This window comes from Mytilus californianus, unplaced genomic scaffold (assembly GCF_021869535.1).
Source record: "Mytilus californianus isolate M0D057914Y unplaced genomic scaffold, xbMytCali1.0.p SCAF_20, whole genome shotgun sequence".
Taxonomy (NCBI): domain Eukaryota; kingdom Metazoa; phylum Mollusca; class Bivalvia; order Mytilida; family Mytilidae; genus Mytilus; species Mytilus californianus.
The window spans coordinates 8,243,494-8,254,796 of record NW_026262669.1 but is presented as its reverse complement, the minus strand read 5'-3'; the positions used below and the strand labels follow the sequence as shown (position 1 = coordinate 8,254,796).

The following is an 11,303-nucleotide window of genomic DNA, read 5'->3' as shown; positions in this document are numbered from 1 at the left end:
GTGGTTTTTGGTCATTATTAAAGTTATTAAAATGCAAAGAACACTTTAAAGATGTGTTGCGTTCAAAGCACCCTTTTTCATTTTTTTTAAATTACCTTCTTAAGGAACGTTCAAACCAAAACATTTCGTGCCACATGTGGAGCAGGATCTGCTTACCCTTCCGGATCACCTGAGATCACCCCCAGTTTTTGGTGGGGTTCGTGTTGCTTAGTCTTTTGTTTTCTATGTTGTGTCATCTGTACTATTGTTTGTCTGTTTGTCTTTTTATTTTTGGCCATGGCGTTGTCAGTTTGTTTTCGATCTATGAGTTTGACTGTCCCTCTGGTATCTTTCGTCCCTCTTTTGAAAGCTAATGATACACATATACATTTGGAGTGATATGACTAAGCGAAAAGTGAAATTTACCAAAGGGATCATCAAACTTATCAGTCGAAGAAAAAACTGACAATGCCAAGGCTTAGAACTAAAAACATTTTAAACACAAACAACATCATACAAAACACAACTTAGAAAAATAAAGACTAGGCAACTCGATCCGCACAAAAAAACCGGGGATGATATCATATGCTCTGCAATATCCTGATTCACATGTGACATCCGCCGTGTTGCTCATGTTAGTAGTAACTCCGTAATAAGTCTAATTAGGAAGGTAATATTCGAGCAAAACATGATCATTGGAACATACCCGTCGTCATCTGTGAACCAGATACAATATAACTGTCAGCGAACTCGAGATGGCGTCCGGAATATTTTCAAAAAAAAAGACCTTAAAAAATTGCTTAATTTATCTACGATCTTCTTTGCTTTAAAGCATTTGTTTCATTATTTTTTTCTCAATTTGTCACTGGAACATTTTAGAATAATAAGTTATATATCGTGCCAGTACCAAAGCACTTACTAGTGAGCTGATAATATCCTCAAGACCAGTAAACAGTATTATCGAACTACTCATAGTAAATAGGAATATCCCTTTATAATTACACTCAAACTAAAACATTGGCAAGTGAAGGATATCCGCACGGGAATTCTTTCAATTAATTTCTTGTATCTCAGTCGTGTATCATTGAAACGGTGTCCATATTGCAACGTGCTTCAACTTTAAAGTTTCAAGTTTATGTTACTATAACTGTCTCTATATTATATATCATTGACCGCCTTGGATAGTCTCTTAGTCTATATAATATATCAGTGACCGCCGTGGATAGTAAACTTGGAATTGATAGTAAATAGCAAATACACTTTATTTAAAGTATATGTATGTGCATAGTATACAGAAAAACAGAAAACAAAAATTAACGGACTTTGGAAAAAAGGGGGAGGGCTAAAAAAAATTGTCCTATCCCCAAGTACCGATGACTTTTGATACCTTTCCTGAAATTCTCCAGTCATAAATCTTTTACAAAAATTCATCCTACAACAGTTTACATACTTTCAATTACGCTCTAATGCCCGCGATTTCGCGGGTGTGTTCTAGTAACTTTTAAATATCTTTATCAAATACACAAATGTTATTTGTTCAGGAATGAACAGATTGTTTTGTAAATACAAAAATGTATGTGTTCCTCCATTGGTACACAGCTCAATGTATAATTACACTGCAGTTGATGTGGAAGGGTTATTTTGATTAAGGTCATTGGTGTGCGTAGGCACATTATCGTCATCTCTTGAATGTGAATTCACTTGTGTTGGTGGTGAGTACGAAGTGGTCATTTTCAACATCGATTGGTACATGTTGTCCTTTAAATCTGAAATATTTCATAATATCTGAATATAGCAAGTATATATTGGTTTAAAGTTTCCTTATAATTAATTAACTCTTTAAACATTTGCCTGAATTATTGACTCAAACCAGAGGAGGAAAATACTCATAAAAATAACAGGCTTATAAATCAAGGCGACAGAAATAACCGATGCTAAAATCTCTCAAATAGACCTGGAAGAGACAAATCAATGTAACAAACAGTATCTGATGGGATTCTATAAACTTGCGAAGGAGGAAAAGACTCATAAAAATAACAGGCTTATAAATCTAAGCGACAGAAATAACGGATGCTAAAATCTCGCAAATAGACCTGGAAGAGACAAATCAAGGTAACAAACAGTATCTGATGGTATTCTATAAACTTGCGAAGGAGGAAAAGACTCATAAAAATAACAGGCTTATAGACCTAGGCGACACAAATAACCGATGCTGAAATCTCGCAAATAGACTCGAAGAGACAAATCAAGGTAACAAACAGTATCTGATTGGATTCTATAAACTCGCGAAGGAGAGAGACTGGGTGCGTCGACAAGGCAAGCATTTCGGTCAATTCCACGATGTGTTCTGTACATGTACATGTGATATTGTTACAATCAAGTCACCAAAGACACACATATATAGATATATAAGTATTATAATATTATTGTGACTGCGTAATATTGTTCTCTACATAATTGTGGGTTGCGGAAAACGACAGTTTTGTTTTGTTAGTTAGGTCAACTAGACTTTAGATACACTTGATAATCGCTGCTGGTCTATCCGATCTACTATTTAAGAAGTTAATGGGAGTATTTGTGATCATTTTGTTTGTCATATGTCAAGGAAAACGTGCAATCGTTTGTTACTTCGTTCACTATCAGGTTCAACGGGTGGGTTAAAAAAAAATGAGTTTTAATCATAAGGTTTATATATATGTTAATGTTGTAAATATTTATTATTCATGGTGTAATAAATGTAGGTCAACAACGACAAAAGACAATGTTATAGATACATCCCTTGGATGGTGTAAACCCCAAAAAAACGTGTATGGTGTAATGGTGTATGGCATATGGTGCAATGGTAGAAGGTGTATGGTGCTATGGTGTATGGTGTAAAGGGAATGGTGTAATGGTGTAACGTGCGATCGGGAATGGTGTGAATGAATGGTGTACGACATTTAAAACTATGAAAATATTGATAAGAACTGATTTTTGATTTTATACATTAATTTACAATATTGTGATTAAAATTCGTTTTTTAAGATAAATAAATAATTTTGTAGTCGCACGCTTTCTTTGAAATTAAATGGCATTATGGTGTAATGTGTAAGGTGTATGGTACAAAGGTGTAACGTGTATGGTGTAATGGCACAGGGTGCATGGTGTAATGATGTATGGTGAATGGTGTAATGGTGTATGGTGTTAGTGGGAAGTTTACACCATTCAAGGACATTATAAGAAGATGTGGTATGAGTGCCAATGAGACAACTCTCCATCCAAGTAATAAACATGTGAAAGCTCTCTCACAGGCAAACAACTTATGAATATATTTAAATATCTAAACACCTGTATACATGAACCTGATTTTGCATTGTTGACTGAGATCAACCAACAGAAGTTTCAAGCAAAATTTGGTCAACGAATTACATAAAGGTCAAATGTAGGTCACTTTTAAAATCCAAATGTAATTTGTTACTGAAAACTTACCAACATACTAAATGTACTAATATTTTACAATTGCAACAAAACAATGAGCAAATTGCAGTGTTAGTATTGTAATAACATATGCTTATCAGTATTTAGACTCTTGTTATTGGTTGCCTTATGGAAATCTTAATCTGAATAGATTCATCTAGGAAGAGTCAAATTAAAAATGGTTCTAATTCGAGCAACAGCTTTTGAGCAAAAATAGAACTTATCATGATACAACAGGTAATGTGTAAGGACTTCCTAGAAAACTCATAAGTTTGTTTTGTTGTCGACAAATTGACACACAAAATAGTAACGGTAATTATCACTCCCATAAACATTGATAATATGTGTCACTGGTTATGCAGTATCTCTAATGAGTACACTTTACCCATTGTTTTCCTCTTATAGTTGATGTGTTTCCCTCGGTTTTAATTTGTAACTCGGATTTGTTTTCTCTCAAACGATTTATGACTTTTGAACATTTCCCATACTGTCAGGTAGTGATTCTCAACAGGACAATATTCGTGTTTTAGAAAAGAGTTGTTAAGATGTATAATGCAAAAAAAAAAACAAAAAAAAAACCCAAAGCATTTCATGCAAAAACCTACATAATTGTTTATTGAAATACATAATTTACTTGTAAGCAATTCTAACTTGGATATAAGGAATGATATTTTGGACATTCACTGCCCGGGTCTTGTGAGGATTGAATTGTGTTCGGCTTCAGGTACGGACGTTGCATCAGCATATCTAGTCTCTAACTGCTTTTTATTCTCCTCATCACCTGCAAACATATTATATTTTAATCATTTCATTTACAATACAATGAAAAATAACAAAATTAACAAACAAATGCATGTGTTTATCTTAATGAAATAAATAATACATTATAAGTTATGTCAAATATTAATACTAAAAATAAAACTTTAAAAGATATTTGGTGTACCATATTGTTGTTTCTAGTATATCATTACTGAAAATCGAATGCTAAAGAATTACTCTTTTCAGGTTATGTAACCTATCTGTTAAAATCATTCACATATTTATCAATTAAGAAGTTCAATGCCATATAGCTTCAGAAGTTGAATATATGTATGATATCGTTTTATTTATATTTGCGATTCTACAATATAGCGAATTGATTTTTAATGGCTATTTCGTTTCAAAATATTTTTCAGAAATTGTAATAAAAACTACGAAATTAAGAATGTAAGATAAAATAAGTTTTAAAAAGTCACCATAATCTCTTGGATATCATCTTGAAGAACCTGTAAATAAAAAGAATATTAATAAAATGTATGAAGATTTTAGACACGATATGGTTTTTTTTCATTTTTGAAAAAGAGTCTCACTGATCCTACTAATTCATCCTGCACGTGGATATATAGGCCAATATGTTTTTTTGTTTTTGTTTTTGTTTTTAAGTTGTCCTGATCTTCATTATGTTTTTCCCAGGTGTGTAGAGAAGCAAAAATTATAAATATGGTTGATATATCATATCATGTTGAACTGATACATGGTGAAAGAATTTGAGTGTGTATTTTAACAACAAAAAGGGTATCTTAGATTTTGGAGCTTCTTTACTCTTTTAATTCCGAAAATTGTGTTAATCAATTTAATGATAAATATATTTTTTTAATTTCAAGAAAACATGCGTTCAAAAAAATGTGAATATACGTGATGCCTAAATGACACAAATTGACCATATTAGTTTTAATCGAAATTTTAATTTACAGTTGATATACTATTTTAGGGTTTGAGTTTGTAGCAAATCGAAGCTATAGCAAACCTCAATAATTGAAAATCAACGGTTTACAAATAACATTATCGATAAGTCGATTGAATTCAAACAATTTTTATCAGGGACAACTCTTAAATTTGATAGCCTTATAAATGATATCACCGTAAAACGCTGGCTTAAAAAACTAGTAACTCTTTAATTTCGGGAGATATATTCATACAACCAAAACACTGTGCATTTAATCATACAGGTGCTGGAGGGAAAGAAAAGCTATTTCGTGTTTCGTGCACTGTATGTGAAAGCAACTTTATTCTCAAAAAAATATTACAAGAAGATATTAAGATGAATATATTAAGACTTTGACGGCGTAATTAATAGTCGCAACAATTTCGAAGTGCGCCGTTGAATATTTTTTGATGACGAATAACCAGTAACATTACATTTTGCAGAAGGAAAACTTCATGAAACGTCAGACATTATGGAGATTTTTCATTAAAACCAGATACGTATCATTCTGAAACTTTGATCACAAATCAAATTAAATTCCAAATACAATGAAATAAATGGAAAAAAATGTATACCTATTATCAGCAAAAACAGTAGACACATATGTATGCTCGGATTTTTCAGGATTTCCATCTTAGACGAAAGTCAGCTCCTAGGTAAATACATCTATGTCAAAGATTAAGTGAATATATACTATTTAATTTAGACAGTTCGATAGTTCAAACTGATACCTTAAGGTTAACGAGTGTGTAATATATTTAAATTATGATCAATATCACTATCTTAGTGTAACATTCATTACATGATAAATTATTTTTTTCAAATTTACCCACTCATAATTATTGTGATACAGGCATAACGTAGGAACGCTTATAATATTTGAAATATCACTAGAGGGCGTTTTTTACATTATGTGTGTGTCTTGCAATTATGACTAAATACGGAGAATATTCAGGAAACACTACTTACGTAAAAAAAATGTTGATGTGAGATCCTGTTAAGAAAAGGTTAAAGATGTCCTGTACCAAGTCAGGAATATGGCAGTTGTTATCAAATAATTCGTTTCTTTGTATGTTGGCGTTTGCTTTTGTTGCAAATCAGTGTTCCTGTTGTTCCTTTGTTTTTTCTATTATAGTTGATGTGTTTCCCTCGGTTTTAGTTTGTACTTTTAGTAACTGCGAGTACACTCAAATCGTACTTTCGTGTTAATTTGACCTGTTGATACAATTTGTAATGTATTTGTGTTATTTAATGTTTACGTATTCAGTGTTATATCTAGTCTCACTATTTTTAATATATACCACCTTTGATAAGTGTTTAATATGACGATAAGTTTTCACTTTTGTTCTCGCACTAGGAACAACAAAATTATTTATTTTGTAAAAATTATTTCCGTACTCCATGTATACCTTACAACAAAATTATTTTTATTTACCTGTGAACGTTATTTTCTTTGGCGGCATTTTGTCCAAGGTTATGGTTGTCTTTCTGATATTGTTTTACATCTAACCCCCTAGTTTTATTAATTTTGTATTTACATTGTGTCATAGATAAAATTTATTTGTTCAGTGTATGTTCATTTGTTTTTGTTAATTTGTCTTTTGATTGAGTTAAGCCATTTCAATTGATAATTTATAGTGTGTCTTTCTGTGTTGTGATGTTACACTATTGTTGCTGGTAAGGTAAAGGTTGGCGCCTATTAAAACGTTTAAACCCGCTGCATTTGTTTGCACCTGTCCTAAGTCAGAAACCTGATGTTCAGTGGTTGTCGTTTGTTGATGTGTTTCATAAATGTTTCTCGTTTCTCGTCTTTTGTATAGATTAGACCGTTGGTTTTCCTGTTTGAATAGTTTTACACTAGTCATCTGTGGGGCCCTTTATAGCTTGCTGGTCGGTGTGGGCCAAGGCTCCGTGTTGAAGGGCGTACTTTGACCTATAGTGGTTTACTTTTACAAATTATGACTTGGATGGAGAGTTGTCTCATTGGCACTCATACCACATCTTCTTATATATATGTAACCCGGATTTGTTTTCTCTCAATCGATTTATGACTTTTGAACACCGGTATACTACTGTTGCCTTTATCATTGAAATTTTCCTATTTAGTCACATTTCCAAATCGTTTGACATGTACAATGCTATAGCTATGTACTATGAGGTACTGTGTCTGTAAGCATGTATTTTAATGCTACGTGGCCCTTACACCAAGATTCACTAAGGATGAGGAACATTTGTCTAACTGTACGTTTATGTTTCGTGTATTTTAATTGCTGTCTTATGGGCATACTAGAAATTGGTCGGTTTCAACGAATTTTTTGTAGCAATATAAAAGAGTTTATTTTTATTTATATTTTTTTTAAACACATGTAAGAAACAAAGTTAACTGTTCTTGTTACCTGTTTTAAGTTTAACATGAAGAAACATTTTGTTAGTCTTTTTTTTTATAAAGGAATAAAAGGTTATATATTTCATAAAATTTCACGAGGAGAGGAAATTTGTATGTATTCCAAAACATCTACTGAATGTTGAAGGTCTGATTCAAACTGCTTTTATAAGAGTCAATATCATATTTATTATGATGCTCGGTTTCATTGCCGATAGAATACACTACAAACCAGTAAAAGTCTGAAAGAGGCACTTTTTGTACTCGACAGTATTGATTTTTTTCGACCATTCTGAATTAGTCTGAATTTTACTCGATTTTACTCGACTTCAGTCTGAACCATACTAAACAGTCTGAACTTGTCCCAGACCCCTATCTTGACCACACTTATCTGAACTCATACTCGATAAGCTGAAACAGTCTTAAGTGAGCCAATGCTCCGTGTTGAAGGCCGTACCTTGACCTATAATGGTTTACATTTATAAATTGTAACTTGGATGGAGAGTTGTCTCATTGGCACTCATACCACATCTTCCTATATCTAATTAATACATCTCGACCTGTACTCAACCTGCACTTGACCTATACTTAACCAGTTATCGACCTGTTTTCAATGTCTTAACAATTATATTCGACCAAAGGACTTTAAGGTCTGAACACTATTCGATCAAAGTCTGAACCTTACTTGACCAATAACCTCTGCGTTATCGTTCTTGAATTAATAACTTTAATCTATCGAACAATAAACCACTCATGTTTACATGTTTTTTACTGATCTGATAAATCACTTTCTTATATATTACCTTTTGGACACATTTTTAGCTAAGAGAAAACAATCTTTTAAAAAATAGACTCTAAAATATAGACTCTTAATATTAAAAATAAAAGAGAAATAGATTAAGAATAGGTCTAAGATTGTTCAGACTTGTTCTAGTTTTGTTTTAAAATTGGTTGAGCACGGTTCATACTTGGTCGTGTATGGTTCAGACTTAGGTCGAGTATGATTTAGACTCTTACATTGGTTAAGAACTGGTCGAGTCCAAGTTCAGAATGTTTAGTATAGTATGAATTAGACTATAGTCTGGTCATTTCGAGTAAAATTCAGACCAATGCAGAATAGTCGATTAAATATAAGGAAAACAAATTCATGTAGTATTTAACAGACCCAGCAATATAACGTGTATATACGGACACCTATGTAATTAGAGAATCATGTAGAATAAAACAAGATCTAGTGCTTTATCTATCGTTGGCAAATGCATTGGAGACTTTTAGACCATTGGAAACTTTTAGAGCATGACCAACCAAAGAATTGGCTACTTGGCGGATCGTCCCTTAATCTACATAGATTGAGTATTGATAGAATAAGCACGGAAACAAAAATAAGATTAACGAGACGGGTTTTTTCAAAATACCATCAAAATTCAACTTCAAACTTCATTCATTTTATTCATTTTATTCCAAGTAAATAATGTCTTTGGATTTAAAAAAAAACTCTTTCTTTTAATGTATTGAATAAAAAATTGTATTGTTACCATTCTCAAATAAATGATAACCAAAACCTACAATAAAAAGGGATCCTCGGTTTATGTTTTTTTTTTTTTCATTTTGCTTTAGAGGCTACCAAAGAGTAAGTTTATCTGATGTTTTTTTAAACCATTTTATCAAATGTGAAAGTCTGTAATGAAACATGAAACAGTACACCAGCAGAGGTATCGACATAGTGGTAGTAATAACATTTACGATTCAAATTTATAGCACCAGACACGCATTTGTACAATAAATGAATGACTCCGTATGATTGACAGTATGAACATTTTTTGGGTGAAACAACCATTATAAAAATATATGAAGGTGCGTACATGCATTTTAATGGAAGACCAACAGGCTCCCTCTCGCTTCTCGCGTTCGCAAATGCATTTAGGATTATACATACATTGAAGCTTTTTCCCGACAAGTTAAATTCCTGATGGTCATATTATCTAAGATGTTTAGTTGCACTGCCTCTTAAATGAATAAATAGCAAAAATGATTGGACATTATAACTAACTGTGAACATATGATTAATTTACTAGTTGTAATTGGCTTGAACATGCTTGCAGAAACTTCCTGGACATTTAGATTGGTACCTATAAAAATTAGATGATATGGTATTATTGCCAAAGGGACTATTCTCCAACACTGACCAAATGACGCTCAAGTCAACAGCTATAGGTTATCGTTCCGCCTTCAACAATGAGTTAAACCCATAACTATGTTTAAGCTAAAGTAAGCTATAAAAGGTCCCGAAATGATAAATTTTAAACAATTCAAACGATAAAACTAACGGCCTGATATATGCACAAAACAATAAACGAAAAACAAATATGATTTACAGCAACAAACGACAACCACTGAATTACAGGCAGGTGTATGAGACCTAGCTGTTTAGTATTCCTGTTAGCGTTGTGTTTTGCATAATGCATAATGCAGTAGACCCTTTTTAGACTTACAAATGTATTTGTTATAGTTCGTTCTTATAACTACGCTGATACATCATGATCTAAAATGTTGGTCATGTCATTTGGTTGTTTTCTTGATTGTTTATCATGTTTTTGTAGCCGGGGCCAATTATATCTTATTGGTTTTGCTCATGGTTGAAAACTGTACAGTGCCCTATATATTACATCCGATACCTGTAGTCGTTGGTGCATAGTTGTCTTGTTGTCAGCCTACCACAACAGCATATTTTAAGGTAGATTAGTGATTTAAATTTAAAACTATTTTTAAAATTTTTAAACACAATGTAGTTTATATCATGATATACTTCAATCTACATGTTGTGCAAAATTGTCAAATTTTGTAATGATTATACATGGGCAAAAACATTATATCCGAATGAGCAGACAACTTAATCATTGAATTTTAAACGAATTGTAGTCGTAAGCGTTATAAAGAGCTATCAGGGAATGAAAAAAAAATATGGGGGTCACGGAACTCGTTTTACACAACAGAACAGGAAAATTACTGTACACGTCCTTGTAACATTTACAAGATTATCTGAGTTACCTCTCCTTGTGTGGCTAAGTTAAACAAAAGTTGAATCAAACAAAGCCAAGATTGCATACTTCAACAAACAAAAAAACATCAACAAGATTATGAAGATGATCATTTGAAATCGAACAAAGTTACAAGTGTTATTGTCGCCATTTCGATTTGATTGACCCAACGTTGTGTCTGTGGTTTCACTTGAAAAATAAAAACAGTTTAAAAGCTCATCAAATTATCCTCATACCTATAATTAGTGACGATATTAGAAACAATATGTATCGTGATTACCCTTTCCTTTTGATGTTCATTTTTTTTCTTGAACGGTTGATATTCATACATGTCATACTATGTAGTAGATGAATGATTTGAGAAGATCAGAAACCATTTGTCACCTTATGTTTGTTTACAGTTATTTGCATTCGTGCATGTATAATCGTCTTGGTATTGTGATATTTTAAGGATACCTATTAATTAGCGGGAGAGGTATGACAAAACTCATCAAAATTAAAGGCTTTCAGTTTTTTTACGCCAGACTCTCGTCTCGTCTTCATGAGACTTCTTAGTAGTGCTCGAATGAAAACAATTTGAATCCCAAACCAAATATCAAGTTAAAGAGTATATATAAACGAGAAATTGAAACCTAGAACCATGAGCACAAAACAGTAACTATTTAGACTCGTGGCAAAGTAAATTCTGACATTGACGCACACA

At 32.4% G+C, this 11,303-nt stretch overlaps 1 long non-coding RNA gene across 1 annotated transcript; it reads right to left on the bottom strand.

The window, feature by feature from the left end:
• Positions 1-1,216: 1,216 nt before the first annotated feature.
• Positions 1,217-7,018, bottom strand: LOC127731773 (uncharacterized). Its single transcript, XR_007995749.1, has 4 exons — positions 5,755-7,018; positions 4,671-4,700; positions 4,070-4,216; positions 1,217-1,745 (listed from the first exon to the last, which is right to left on the bottom strand). It is a non-coding gene; the product is annotated as an uncharacterized LOC127731773 (long non-coding RNA).
• Positions 7,019-11,303: the final 4,285 nt, after the last annotated feature.